Raw genomic sequence first — 15,402 nt, 5'->3', positions numbered from 1 at the left:
GAAAGAGGTTTATACATAATAGGCTTGATATGTTTTCTAAAAAAGGCATCTGTTTTGACTTCATAGAAGAAATGCCAAAGGAATCAGTTGCCAATGACCTTGAGATTCAATTTAATGGCTATATTACACTGTACAAGGTTATTATGAGAAGTAACGCCAATGTTGTGATCATATATTGTGAAAACGAGGATATACCCGTTTTTAGAATGTTTCCATATATTTCAGCATATGAGGGCATGCCAATGAAGAGAAAAGATAAAATTTGGATAATGCCAGCACAGATGGAATTCACATCAATCCCCTTTCAAAGAAATATGGGCCTGGACTTCATCCATGGTGCACTATCATTGGAGGTTTCCTCAAAGGAGATATTAGAGTTTAAAAAAATTATTCAGATGAGAAAACCTTTTTCTGAAGAAGAAGACAGTTTGACAAGACTGTTTTGGGAAAATGCATTTGAGTGTTCTTTCCCAAATATTAGGTTGGATGAGGATAGAGGCAATGAGGTGAGGAGGCATTGGAGACCCTTCCTGGATCTGTTTTTGAAACAAGTATGACTGGGCAAAGTTATAGCATTTACAATGCTATCCATGCTGTGGCCCATGCTCTGCATGCTATGCTTTCATCCAAACCCAAACACAGAAAAAGAGGAAATGCTTGGGAACTCAGGACTCTAAATCAAGAGTCATGGCAGGTAAAAATGAAATGAGTGTGGGCATTTCTTTCAGTGGTGGAATTATTATTATTTTTTTTACTACTGGTTCTGTGGGCATGGCAGGGGAAGGATACTGTAAAATCTCCAGTCAGAGATAGTATTTGCCAGTTCTCCAAACTACTCAAAATTTCCATTACTGGTTATCCAGAAGTAGTCAGAACCTGCTGAATACCACCTCCAATTTCTTTATTGAAATGACAATCATATAAGTAGTATTTTGGAGCTGCATAGTTAATAAGATCAATCTGATATGTGAGAACTTCCAAATGAAATAGTTTTTGCCATAATAGTTTAGAATAATTTACATATACCTAAACATGGTATGCAACAATGATGATAAAAAGGCAACATAAATGTTAATTTGAGAGGAAAATGACTTATAGGAGAAAGCCAAGATTAATGGCAGTGGGCAGTGAGGAGCATGAGAAGAAAAAAAAAGAGATACAATTAACAGAGGCCTTGTAGATAATCTAGTCCAACCCCCTGCCCAAGCAGGCCCTACACTATTTCTGACATATGGCAGTCCGGAATCTTCCAGTGATAAAGCTTCCTCAACTTCTGAAGGCAACTTTTGTTCCTTTGATTGATTGCTGTCACTGTCAGAAAATTTATCCTTATTTCTAGGTTGAATCTCCCCTTGTTCAGTTTCCATCCGTTATTCCTTGTCTGGCCTTTAGGTGCCTTGAAAATAGTGGGACTCCCTCATCTCTGTGCAGCTGCTCAAATATTGGAAATCTGTTATCATGTCTCCCCCGGTCCTTTTCTTCACTGGACTAGCCATGCTCAGTTTCTGCAACCATTCATTGTATGTTTTAGCCTCCAATTCTCTAATCATCTTGGTGACCTTGATCAGCAGGCAGATCAGAGCAAGGTGGAAATGACATTTTTAGTACACAACAGTCCAGAGCAATAGAATTTAACAAGAATCTCATGAAAGATTATGTTAACATGCTGCTTCAACTGACATAAATATTAATATTGTTTGCTTCATGCATGGGAATGCCAAAAGAACTCTTAAAATAATGTAGAGGAGTGTAGAGATGTCCTCAGAAGGACTTTTCAGGGAAAGTAAATGACAATTTTGTCCTGAGAAAGAAGGGACTGCATGAAACAGAGTCCAGATAATCTTATCTTAGAAGGAAACTTTAGCAAGATTTCAAGTTTAATACCCTATAGCAATAAAAAGAGACTCTTTTACTATGCTTTTTGACTGCTGTCTCAAAAAGGCTAACATATGTATTACCATGTGCAAATAGGTGGCACTATACATTTTCTAAATAAATAAATACGGCTTATGAAAAATCTTTCATTCATATGTACTCATTCACACTCATTATTTCCAATCTCTAAAAATCCCTATCAATTATTTATATTTAGCTCCATTGGTATCTGAAAACTGTTTCATTTAACAGCAGTGCTGAAGATAAGGTTTCCTTTGATGAAATAGGAGAACTAGCAACTGGATTTGATGTTATCAATTGGGTCACCTTCCCCAACCTATCATTTCACCGAATCAAAGTTGAAACATAGCTCTGATGGCTCCCCGAAACAAACTTCTCACTATTTCTGTGGAGAAAATAATCTGGCCTACCATGTTTAACCAGGTAGTTTTGCATCAACATCAAAGCATGGGGAATAATTTATTTTATTGTTATTTATAGCTCCAAAGTTCAGACAATTTCTTCAGAAATTAGAGGTACAAATTGACTTTTTTTTTTTGCAAAGTGACTCATGAACATGATTGCTATAAAGTTAAAATATCCATATAAAAATTGACCTGAACTGAATTTATTAAGATCAATAAGACAATACTTATTCCATGGCAACAACATGCAGCCTTTCTCCTCTTTTTCTTGATTTAGCTAAAATTTAAAAAAGAAATTAATTTTTTTTTCAAGAAATATTACGTTTTAAAAGCCACTATTTATTAATATGTAATATATTAAAGCTATATAGGCATTTAATTACTGTATAAAAAACTATACACATAAAAAGAAAGTGCCTAACCTGTATTGGTTGTTCCTACAAGCAACAGGATCCTTACCAGCTTTAAAATTACAGTGATATTTAATTTAATGTGGTAAGGCTTTATTTTTCTAAAATTCCTAAATATATTAAAAATTTGTAACACAGAGAGTTTTCAATTTTCATCATATTAATATTATAGTCCTAATTGTTAGGTTAAGGGGGCATGGTGATTCAGTGGCTAAGACACTGAGCTTATCGATCAGAAAGGTCGGCAGTTCGGCGATTTGAATCCTGAGTGCCCCATAACACAGTGAGTTCCCATTCCTTGTCCCAGCTTCTGCCAACCTAGCAGTTTGAAAGCATATAAAAATGCAAGTAGAAAAATAGGGACCACCTTTGGTGGAAAGGTAACAGTATTCTGTGCACCTTTGGCATTTAGTCTTGCTGGCCATAGAGATGGCTTTGGACAGCACTGGCTCTTCAGCTTAGAAATGGAGATGAGCACCATCCCTAGAGTCAGGATTGATTAGCACATATGTGTGAGGGGAACCTTTACCTTTAATTGTTAGGATAACTAGATACCTTGACTTCACACTCACAATTTCTTGAAGATGCATTATCTTTTTAAAACCATCTATATGCTTATTAATATATCCATTTCTGCAGAATATATATACATTCAAACTTTGAAAATGTAAACAAGTCAAAATTAGAAGAATCAGGCACAGTATGAAAAGTCCAGCAAGATTTATGGCTGAGCTTTCATAGGTTGAATTGCTAGGGTCTGAGAGTCTCTCTTCAGCATCATTGCAAAGAATTGGGAGTTTCAATCTTCTGATCATTTGGAAAAGTCTGGGATATTCACTCAGCTCCATGTCACCCATGAGAAACAGATGATATAAAGTGAGGGGACCTTGGTGCTCGCTGAGCTTGCTTGTTTTTTTTCCAGATATTTCATTACCCAAACTAGGTAATATCATCATCACCCGCACTGATAACGTTTCCTAGTTTGGGTAATGAAACGTCTGAAAGAAAACAAGCATAGAGCACCAAGGACCCCCCATGTCAACCCTGAGCTACAAATATTCTCCTTTATTAGATGGTGTAAAATGCTACATAACACAAGATGAATAAATGCATCAACAGTAGCAATACTAGCTTAACAGAGTATTCTTAATACTATCCAACTTTTGTAAAATATTATCCTGATTGACCTAGGGCAAGGCTCCAAAAGTGCTCATAAGTACAGTTTTCTCCATATAAGTCTTGGACTCATTCTGTGTATCCATCCTACTTCCAAGGCCTTGCTATAGAAGTAGAGGCTTATTGTTTGGAAGACTGTGTAAATCAAAAGTAGGAGAGCTGATCATAGAGGTTGTCCCTCCATCATGAAAAACCCTGACAGAAACAACCTGAGAAGCAGCAAGAGAAGGTTTCATATTAAGCAACATGTGAGGGGTCATAGATGGCTTAAAAGTCATTAAGAACTGCCAGACATGTCTGACACCCAATTCATCATGCACAAATCTATTTGTCACAGGTGGCAGCGAAGAAGCTGCCCCAGTGAAGTTATAGTTGCTGTTTTGGAGACCCAATGATTGGAATTAAGGCTGTTCTAAGATAAATGAGGAGGTAGCTGTTCAACTGCAAGGAGGAAATAAGTTTGATGAGGTTTGAATGTTAAGCAATAATTTCATTTTCCTTTTTTAAAAATTAACAGATGTGGCCTCTTTCGCTTTGCAATGACAATTGCTTTCCAGGTTATAGCAAGATAAAAGTAGAAGGGAAGCCATTCTGCTGTTATGATTGCCTTTGTTGTCCCAAAGGGAAGATTGCAAACCAAACAGGTAAGAAATATCCATTATATGGATTTGTTTCTATACTTAAGCCATATTGACAAACCACTTAAAATTTTACATACACACACATACACACACACACACACAATTTCAGGGAAAGAGATGTGAGAATTATACAAGGGAACATAGAAGGATTTCTTGACATTTCTAAACTGGGGCCTTTGAACTTGATGGCTTCTTAAAAAATACTAAAATAAATACCCAAGGGCTTCATAGCACAGCTTTTTTTTAAAAAAATGTGCAAGTTCCTAAGTTAAAGAATTGTCACTTTGGGGAGAATTTAAGAGAGAAAAACACATTCTGAATGTTTAGTTTCAGAGATCAAACATGGAAGTATTCTTTTTTTCTTTTCCCCTGGTGAGACTTGTTTATTAGGATAACCTGGTCCACCCAATTATGAGACGAGGTACACTGTTTCCATTTTTGCCTTTCAGTCCCAATCCAGGAGCCTTCACAGGCAGTCACTTTTATACAAACTATTTTTCTGTTACACTTATGTTTTACTGACAAACTCCCTTTATTTGTATTTTTTGTTGGTAAAACATAAATTTAACATAAACATGGAAGTCAAAGAGACTTTTGAAGCAGCTTTGGAGCTGGTCTGCAATTGATATTTGAAAGAAATAGTCAAGTAACTCACAATAGCACAGAATTACAAAAGATTATGAATGAAAAAGCACTGAACAATAGATAGGTCAACATACAAGTCATATTTTGTTCTGCTACTGTTATGTATAGATTAAGCCTGAAGTAATCAAATAATTAAATCCCTATGGGACATGTCCTTGATATTTACCTGAAACATTTATAGGTTTGGAATATTTAGTGTTTAATACATAAAGCCAGTTCTACATCTATTCACTTTACATAGATAGACATTTATTTGAACTATCCTATATGTCTCAACTTTTTGGATTCCAACAAATCATACTTACTTATAACTGACATACATAAGGCAAAAAGCATTTGGAATAAATCAAACCATATTATTTAACAATATTACTCACCAATCTAACTTGGTGTTTTAAACTTTTTGCTCTTTTGAACCCTTCCCATTTTTAAAGATTTTGGAGGACACACACACCCCCAGGAGCTTTTATTTTTATGGTTTAGTTATTGATATACACAATATAAATATGAAAATTGCTGCATTTATTGAATCATGAAAGAGCAAAAAGAATTAAAATACTAATCACAATAGATATTAACATAAAGACAATATTTTTTTTTTTATAAATTTTTATTATTTTTTTAACATAAAAAACACAACAACAAAACATAAAAGTATCAGCTCCCCCATATTTTTGTACACACAGTAAGTCGGTTGGTCCATCGGTTTTGTGCATTCACCTCATAGTCACAATTACAGTTACTTTATATAATACTCTTATCAATACAAATTTATAACTCCTAGTATCGCTATTAAAGAAAAAAAAAATTTGACTAAACTTTTATTCGGTCATGCCTTTATGTGATAACTATATTTTAAATATTTTATTCTAAAACAAATCTTATAATCATACCAATTCTATCCCAAATATGAAAAAGAAAGAAACAAAGAAAACTATTATATAGATATAGTATCAAAAACCAATAAAAGGAAAGGAAAATAAAGTCATTATTATTCCTTATTATCTAACTTTTATATTTTAATATTTCATCATTCAACCATTGATAGAAAAGATCCCAAACTAAATAAAATTGTTTATCTTCTTGCTCTCTAATTTCAAAAGTCAATCTACTCATCTCAGCACATTCCAAAATTTTCTTTACAACTTCTTCTTGCAATGGAATTTTCTCATTTTTCCAATTTTTGCAAATACAATCCTAGCAGCAGTCAATACATTTACACTCAAATATTTCAACTCTTTACTATAAGTATCTGGTAGTATTCCCAATAGAAAAACTCCGGTTTCAAGTCTATATGCTTCTTTGTCATTTTTTCCAGCCACATGTGGATTTTAGTCCAATATTTTCTAGCATCCTCACAAGTCCACCACATGTGATAGTATGAACCAGGTTTCGATGACATTTCCAGCATTTTTCGGATTTGTTCTTGAACATTCTTGCTATCCTTGTCGGGGGAAATGCCACCTGTAAAACATCTTATACAAGTTTTCTTTATAGGCTGTAGACATTGTCATTTTATAATTTTGCGACCATAATTTCTGCCATTTCTCTAAATCAATCCCATATCCAAAATTCCTCCCCCACGCAATCATAGTTTCTTTAACTTGTTCTTCCTCAAGCTTAATTTGCAATAAATAACCATACAATTTTTAATCACCTTTTCATCAGTACCCATCAAAATCTTATCCAAGTCAGTTTGCTTATCATAAAATCCCTCTGCTTTGGAATCCTCATAGTACTTTGAATGTATTTGCAAATATGAAAACCAATTCATCTGTATACCTTGTTCTTCCAATTTTTGCATCGATTTAAGTTCACCCTTTTCATCTAATAATTCCCCATAGTTAACTGTTTGTTCCTTTTTATAAATTATAGGATAAGAGAACGCTTCTATCGTGCGATAACCAAACTGGAATTTTCAAATAACACTGTTTTTATCTTCTCCCAATTCAACCACAGAGACTCCCGTATATAATGTCTTCTAAAATACCCCTGTGTTTTAGTTCCCTTGTACCATAAAAAAGCATGCCAGCCCAACAACAAATCATGACCTTCTAATGTCAACAATCTGGTTTTCCTTAATGTTATCCATTCTTTAACCCATGTCAAGTTTGCAGCTTGGTAGTACAACTCCCAATTAGGCAGACCAAACCCTCCTCTAAATCTAGCATCCTGTAAAAGCTTTAACTTTATTCTTGCTTTCTTGCCTTGCCATATATACTTCAAAACAATTTTATTTAAATCCTCAAAGTATTCTTTTCCAAGCCTAATTGGTATTGTTTGAAACAAAAATAAGACTCTGGGTAAAATGTTCATCTTGATTGTTGAAATCCTTCCTATTAATGACAATTGTAAGTTCTCCATTTTTTCAAATCTTGAGCTATCTGTTGTTTAAGTTTAATATAATTATTCTCCTTCAATGTACTACATCTTGATGTCAAATATATCCCCAGATACTTAACCTTGTTTGTAACTTGAATTTTTAACAGTTCTGCCAACTCTTCCCTTTGTTTCAGCAACATATTCTTTGACAAAATCTTTGTTTTATCTCTATTTATTTTCAAACCAGCAACCTCCCCATAGACCTCTATCTTTTCCAACAGTTTCAAGGCTGTTTCTATAGGGTCTTCCAAGATAAAGACTAGGTCATCTGCAAAGGCTTGTAGTTTAAATTCTTCCTTTTTAATTTTCATTCCTTTTATAGTTTTATCTTCTCTGATATTTCTATTCAACACTTCCAAAGTCAACACAAATATCAAGGGAGAAAGAGGACAACCTTGTCTTGTGCCTTTTCTTATATTAATAGGATCTGTAAATTCTCCCTCCATCATTACCTTAGCTGTTTGTTCATTATAAATTGCTTCTATTGCCTGAATAAATCTTCTAGCAAAACCCATCTGTTCCATTAAAAGTAACATAAATCTCCAATTCACGTTATCAAATGCCTTTTGAGCATCTAAAAATATCAAAGCCATTTGCTTTTCAGGATGCGCCTCATAGTATTCAGGGTGTCCAGAATTACTCTCATATTGTCTCTGATTTGTCGCTTTGGCAAAAACCCATTTTGGTCTGGGTGGATAAAGTTATTCAAGTACTTTTTAAGTCTTTCTGCTAATATTGAAGCAAAAATTTTATAATCTGCATTTAGTAAAGAAATCGGTCTATAATTCTTGATTTGCAGTAGGTCCGCCTCCTCTTTTGGAATAAGTGTAATGTAAGCCTCTGACCATGTTTTAGGTATCATCTTTTTTAACATAACTTCATTCATAACTTCTAACAGTGGAATGCACAGTGATTCTTGAAAGATTTTATAAAATTCTACAGGAAACCCGTCTGGACCTGGTGCCTTTCCATTATTTTGTTTCTTAAGTGCTTGACTTAACTCCATCATTGTTATATTACTTTCTAGCATTTCTTCAATCTCTTTAGATATCTTAGGTAGATTTGCATTCTGCAGGTATTGTTTAACTTTCTCCTCATCAATGTCTTCTTTCTTATACAAATGCTTATAAAAATCATAAATAATCTCTTTTTTTCTTTGCTGCCATAACAAATTTTACCTTGGTCGTCTATTAACTGCGGTATTTTCCTCGACTCTTTCTCCTTTCTCAATTTGTATGCTAGCCATCTACCTGGCTTATTTGCATCCTCAAAATAATTCTGTTTAGCATTCCTAATTTTCTGTGCCAGTTCTTCTTTCTCTATTAAGTCCATTTTATGTTTAGTTATATCCAGTTTCATTTTAACATCTTTTCTGTGTGGCATTTTCTGTAATTCTTTTTCAAGTCCCTTATATTCATCATCCAAGGCTTTAAGAGTTCGCCTTTTCCTGTTATTCTTTTTTCTTGTATAGTCTATTATCAAGCCTCTAACATAGGCCTTCATTGTGTCCCAAACATTCTGTATTGAGGTGTCTTCTTTTCTGTTCTCTTTAAAGAAGAAGGCCAATTCTTTCTCCATCCATTGTATAAATTCCTTATCCTTTAAAATAGAATTATTTAATGTCTATCTCGATCTTTTCCTTTGTCCCTTCCATTCAATTGTCAATGGGTTATGGTCAGCCCAAGTACTTGTTTCAATATTTACTTCTTGAATACTAGACATTAAATCTGTTGAGATCCAAATCATATCCAGTCTGGACCATGATAGATGCCTATTTGAATAGAACGTAAATTGCTTAGATTTATCATTTCTTTCTCTCCATATGTCTTTTAAAGTTAATTCATCTATCATTTTAAAAAAGGATTTAGGAAGAGTTTTCCTATTATGCTTTACTGTTGTTGCAATATAGTCAAGTCTATTATCCACAATTCCATTAAAGTCTCCCATCATAATTACATTAGCATAGTCAAGTTCGGCAGTCTTAGTATGTAATTTTCTATAGAATTCTTCCTGTTTATCATTCGGTTGCATAAATTGCAATCAAAAGTATCTTTCTATTATTGTCCATTATTTCTACCATTAATATTCTCCCATCATCATCCGTATAAATCATTTTTGCTGGAATGGCCTCTTTAATATATAAAACCACCCCTCTTTTCTTGGATTGTGTCAAAGAGGTAAACAATTTCCTAATTTTGGTTGTAATAACAATTGTTCATGTTGCTTTTTAATATGAACTTCTTGTAAACAAATTATGTCGAACCTTAATTTCATTAATTTATGGAAAATCTTCCTTCTCTTAGCAGCTGAATTCAGTCCATTTATATTCATTGTAATCAATTTTTCTCTTCCATAATTATGTTTTTATATTTAGATTTAACCACTCTCGTGGGTCTTGCCTCACGTTGATCTTTAATATCCACTTGTCCACCTACTGCACCTTCTTCTTTTCCAACCTCCATTTGTTCCTCTTGGGATTCAATTGATGGGACCTCCTTTCCTGCTCCACCTTCTCTGGCTCCAAAAACCTCTGCACAAAACAGTTCTGCTTTCTCGATTGAATCAATTCTATGTCTCTGTTCCTGCCACGTAAACATCAGTCCTTCTGGAATCAACCACCTGTAAGACACCTCTTTTCCAATAACCTTTTAGTCAGGAATCGGTATTCTCTTCTCATCTCTCTCACTCTTCTAGGTATTTGTTTTAAAACCAAAATTTCTTTACTTTTGTATTTCAGTGGCTTCTCTCTTGCTGCTTGCAATATTTGTGTCTTCAAAGATTTTTAATAAATCTAATATGAACTTCTCTGGGTAGGTTATTTCTCATCGCATATCTTGTAAAACTCGATATATCTCATCAATTCCATCCATCATCTTCTCTTCTGTTATCTCGGCGCCTCCGCCAGAATTCCTACCATTATCGCAACAAATCTTGTCCTTTTCTTCTTCTATATTTTGGAATCTAAGATAAAATTCTGATCTATCCAACTCCCACTTCAACATCTCACTTTTTCTTGTTCAATCGCTGTTAATCTATTGTCGATATTTCCAATTTTCTCCTCTCTTTGTTTGCCTCCCTCTTCAACATTTTGGAGTCTCTCTTCATATTTTTCCATCATCTGTTCCATCCTACCTGTTCTTTGTTCAATAGTATCCATTTTTACCTTAAGATCTTGAATTCCTTGCATAATCATCTGGAAGGATACTCTTTCTTGTTCTTTTTCTTTCTCTTTATCTTGCTTTAACAATGTCTGAATTGAGCGCTGTCCAGATGGTGGGGAGGCAGAAGCAGACATAGAGGCACCGAAGATATAAATTTCTTACTCATTTTAAGTGGTTCCAACTCTTCAAATTTTTTCAAATTTTAATCCACAAAAAAAGAGAAAAAAATATGAAATTATAATCCAAGGTAAAAAGGCCAACAATAAAAAGCCAAAAGTGAGAGAAAAAAAAGAAAAAAAATCTTCAAATTCTTCCTGACCTTAGTCCAATAAAAGAGAAAAAAAACCATAAAAAAAGTAACAGTAGAAATAAAAACCCAATAATAATAATAAACAAGACAAAGCCAAAAGGGAAGAAGGGAAGAAGAAAAAGAGAAAACAAAAACAAAACAAAAACCAAGAAAAATAAGTTTCTTCAGATTCCACACCTTAGTCCAGCCAGAAAAAAAAAAAAAGAAAGAAAGAAAAACCTCAATTGAAAAAAGGAAAAGAAATAGTCCACTGATGTACATTAAAAAAAAAAAAAAAAGGAAAAGAGAAAACAGGATCCAAATAGGCAAAAGAAAAAATAAAATCAGTTAAATCAAAATAAAATATAAGTAGAAAAAAAGAAATTCAGAGGCTTCCTTTGCAAATAAATCAAGCTTAAAAGTAAGGACCTTGATATTAGTGAAGGGGTTGGCAGAACTCAAAAAAACAACAACAACACTGCACTCTATTTAATTATCCAAGGCTCTAATTATAACTCCTTCTCTTTCCCACAAGCTTCAAAGCTGAGCCATGTATATCCAGAAAGACACCTGTAATAATATTCCACAAAGTGCTTTCCTCTATCTTATCAGGGGATGTCCTTGAGAAGAAGAGTCTATTTTTATTTTTTTAAGTATTTCCGAGCCTCTAGGTGGCAGTGTTACAAAGTATCATAGTTCTCACTTTCCCCCTCCTCTCTTAAGGAAAGCCGACTTGCAATACACAAAACAGAAACCGAAAGATCAAACAAAGTCAAGAGAAGCCTCTAGCCCAGAAAAAAAAAAAAAAAAAAAGTCCAGAAGAAGAATAAAACATATGAATATATAGAAAAAGAAAACAGTCCAGTTATCCAATAAATAACAATAGAGTCCGGAAGCAAAGAAAAGAAAAAAAAATGGATTCTCTCTTTGACGTTTCCCTAAAAACGCGCTAAAGTCAATTTTGTCAAAAAACAAAACAAAAATCACACAGGTTTCTTCAGATAATTAGAGTAAACTTTCAAAATTCAAAAAATTAAATAAAAAAAGAAGTTCTCACCCAACCGACAAACTCTTTCTCAAACTCTTTCCGTCTGGAGTCGCCCGGCCTCAGCAGCATGGGGCTGCCTCTCCGCCGCTGGCAAGAAGAGCTTCACCCGGGCTCTCCAGGGATTTTGCGGTATCCCGGAATCCTCAGGATATGCTCTTCACGATGGCTGTCCCTACGGGACAGCGTGAGGTCCGTTGGACCGGCCAGTGGCGGAGATATCGGCTGCAATCGAGGAGCTCGATTGCAGACCGTATCGCCACGGCGCAAGCTCCTCCCATCTCCAAGACAATATTTTTAATGAATAAAAATAATGAAAAGAATAACATTATTTTAATTATTTTGCAAATAATATTAATATTGATCATATATATTTCATTTATTGTATCCAAGAATCCTTGGACCATACTTTAAGAACCACTGATTTAACTCAAACATTTTTGATATATATATACAACAGTGTTTTGTTTTTCAGATGCAGATGAGTGTCTTCACTGTTCAGAAGATCAATTTTCAAGCCAGGATCAAAATCTTTGCATTCTAAGAGAAATAATATTCTTGTCTTACAGTGAACCAGTGGGAATTACCTTGGTGTCTGTTAGTCTCTCCTTTTCTTTCATCACAGCTTTGGTGCTGGGAATCTTCATTAAAAAGCAGAGCACCCCCATTGTCAAAGCCAACAACAAGAATCTTGCCTACATTCTTCTTATTGCTCTCCTGCTTTCTTTCCTTTGCACTTTGCTCTTCATTGGACAACCTGACCAAGTAAAATGTCTCTTGCGACAAACTGCTTTTGGCATCATATTCTCTGTAGCTCTTTCTTGTATATTGGGGGAAACAATTGTAGTGGTTCTTGCTTTCATGGCCAGCAAGCCAGGTTCAAAAATGAGGAAATGAGTAGGGAAATGGCTAGCCAACACTATTGTTTTGTCTTGCTCTGTGGTGCAAATTACCATTTGTATTATGTGGTTGGAAATTTCTCCCCCATTCCCCAGATTCAGACATGTATTCCATAACTGAAGAAATTGTCCTAGAATGTAATGAAGGTTCAGCCATCATGTTTTACCTTGTCCTTGGCTTTATGGGATTCTTGGCTTCTATCAGCTTCACATTGGCCTTTCTAGCCAGGAAGTTACCTGACACCTTTAATGAAGCCAAATATATCACCTTCAGCATGTTGGTCTTTTGTAGTGTCTGGATATCATTTGTTCCAACCTACTTGAGTACAAAGGGAAAATATATGGTGACTGTGGAGATCTTCTCTATTTTGGCTTCGGCAGCTGGATTACTGGGCTGTATCTTTTTCCCCAAATGCTATGTTATTCTACTGAGACCCGATTTGAACAAAAAGGAACAATTAATATAAAAAAACACAAATGAATTGTGGCTCTGTAAATTATACATTCTTGTAAACCTACTGCTGGAACATTGAATGGCCACTAAGTGACCAGTTGTAAGGACTACATGTTGTGTGGAGAAAGGGAAGGAGAGAGGGAGAGACAGAAACACAAAGAGAGAGAGAGAGAGAGACAGACAGACAGAGACAAAGACACAGACACACAGAGAGAGACAGAGCGCGGGGAGAGGGAGGGAGGGGGAAGAGTATATGTTATTTCCACTCAATTGCAGATATTATCTTCTGTTCTATTTATGGTAGATATTTGCAGCAAACAATTCAATATATGTCATATTTCTCCAAGGCTTTATATGGAGATTCTCATTCAAGCAGTTCATGGCTGTCCCAAGGTCCTTTCTCAAAAGGCAATTGGATTTTTTTTCCTTGAAGACATTTCATTTCTCATCCAAGAAACTTCTTTAGTTCTGATAAAAGAAAAGAAAGTCCAGTTGCCATTTGAAAAAACACTGGGTTTCTTCTAAAAAGATATTTCCTTTATTTCAAATAGGCTTTGTCTTTTAAATAAAATTCCTCTTAGAAGAAAATTCCTGGCTCAATTTCTTAGAAACAAAAGTGGGATAAAGTATACATGTATTGTCATGTTTCAGGCCTTTGCAATGCTATGCAATTTGTATTTTTCAACAAAAGCCACAGATTTCCACCATATGTGACTGATTATTAGATGAGCCACAATAGCTACCCTGGCCATGCTGGTTTCACTTATGATTGGACACCAGTCACTCTTGCTCTGTTTGTGGACCTCATGGTAGTTGTTGAAGATGTCTTTTTGTCTATTTTGTATTGTGCACTGTGTTGTCCTTGCTTTTGTCATTTCTGCCCCTGCCAACAGACTTTTTTCTATGGTGGGGGTTTGCCAGCAGCAGTGATGAAGGAATGGAATGGACTATTTAGTCCCTGAACCTTAACCAGTTGTGATGAAGGATGTGCATTTCTTGAAACTGATAAATGCAGTAATTACAGTCATGTGCTAATAATGGAAGTCCTCTGCCTGTTGCAACATCATCTGATCCTGACAACTGCTGCCAGGATCTATGCCCAGTTCTTCATTTGAAGGGCCAAGAGTCTCTGGATCTCTGAAGGTCCTAACAGTGGCTAGATGGGTGGATATCAGTATAGTGGCAGTCAGTGGTGGGATTCAATTTTTTTTCTACCAGTTCTATGGGTGTGGCTTGGTGGGTGTTTCAGGGGAAGGATACTGCAAAATCCCATTCCCTCCCCACTCCTGGGGATGGTTACTGCAAAAATCTCCATTCCCTCCTCACCTCACTAACTTGCTTTCCAGCTCTGTTCTCCTGTGCAGGGCAACAAAAGAAGACCCAGCTGATCATCTGGGACTTGGAAGGCAGAGAATAGATGGGGGTGGGGCCAGTCAGAGATGGTATTTACTGGTTCTCTGAATTACTCAAAATTTCTCCTACCAGTTCTCCAGAATTGGTCAGAATCTGATGAATACCACCTCTGAGTGGCAGACTCTCCTGTCTGCTGAGGTAATTTTGCCTTCTCTTTTGTTAGACCTGGAGAGAAAGAAGATGACACTACAATAATTAGTTAATTAGCATGGATAGCCTCTACTAGTTATATACTTATGATTGTGGACTGTGAATTTCCCAGTATAGGCCTATTTCTCTCCTCTGGTTGAGAACCAAATAAGGGGATTGGTGGAGTTGGTTTCTTGACCAGTTGGTGAGAGCATCAAGGAAGTGATTGTGAGTGGATTGTGCAAGGTGTTCACTAGATATCCTGATGGAGTTTGGGGCAATGGAACTGAGAGACCCAAATAGGGGAATGCTTTGATTTGTGGGATAGGAGCAGGTCAATGTATTATGGTGGTGATGGGAATGAGGAGGTATAATTAGAGACAGGAAAGGTACAAAATTCTTGGAGAATATAAGACTGGTATCTTATGCCAGTTTTGCAATCTAACTATCTCAGCCAT

General features: G+C 35.4%; 1 pseudogene; it reads left to right on the top strand.

Annotated features, from left to right (window-relative positions):
- The first annotated feature begins 553 nt into the window (after positions 1 to 553).
- On the top strand, positions 554 to 13,415 carry LOC113449914 (vomeronasal type-2 receptor 26-like; annotated as a pseudogene).
- The last annotated feature ends 1,987 nt before the right edge of the window (positions 13,416 to 15,402 follow it).

The sequence above is a fragment of the Pseudonaja textilis genome, chromosome Z, assembly GCF_049901715.1.
Source record: "Pseudonaja textilis isolate UNSWEBS1 chromosome Z, rPseTex1.2, whole genome shotgun sequence".
Lineage (NCBI taxonomy): Eukaryota > Metazoa > Chordata > Lepidosauria > Squamata > Elapidae > Pseudonaja > Pseudonaja textilis.
This window is presented reverse-complemented; position numbering and strand designations above follow the sequence as displayed.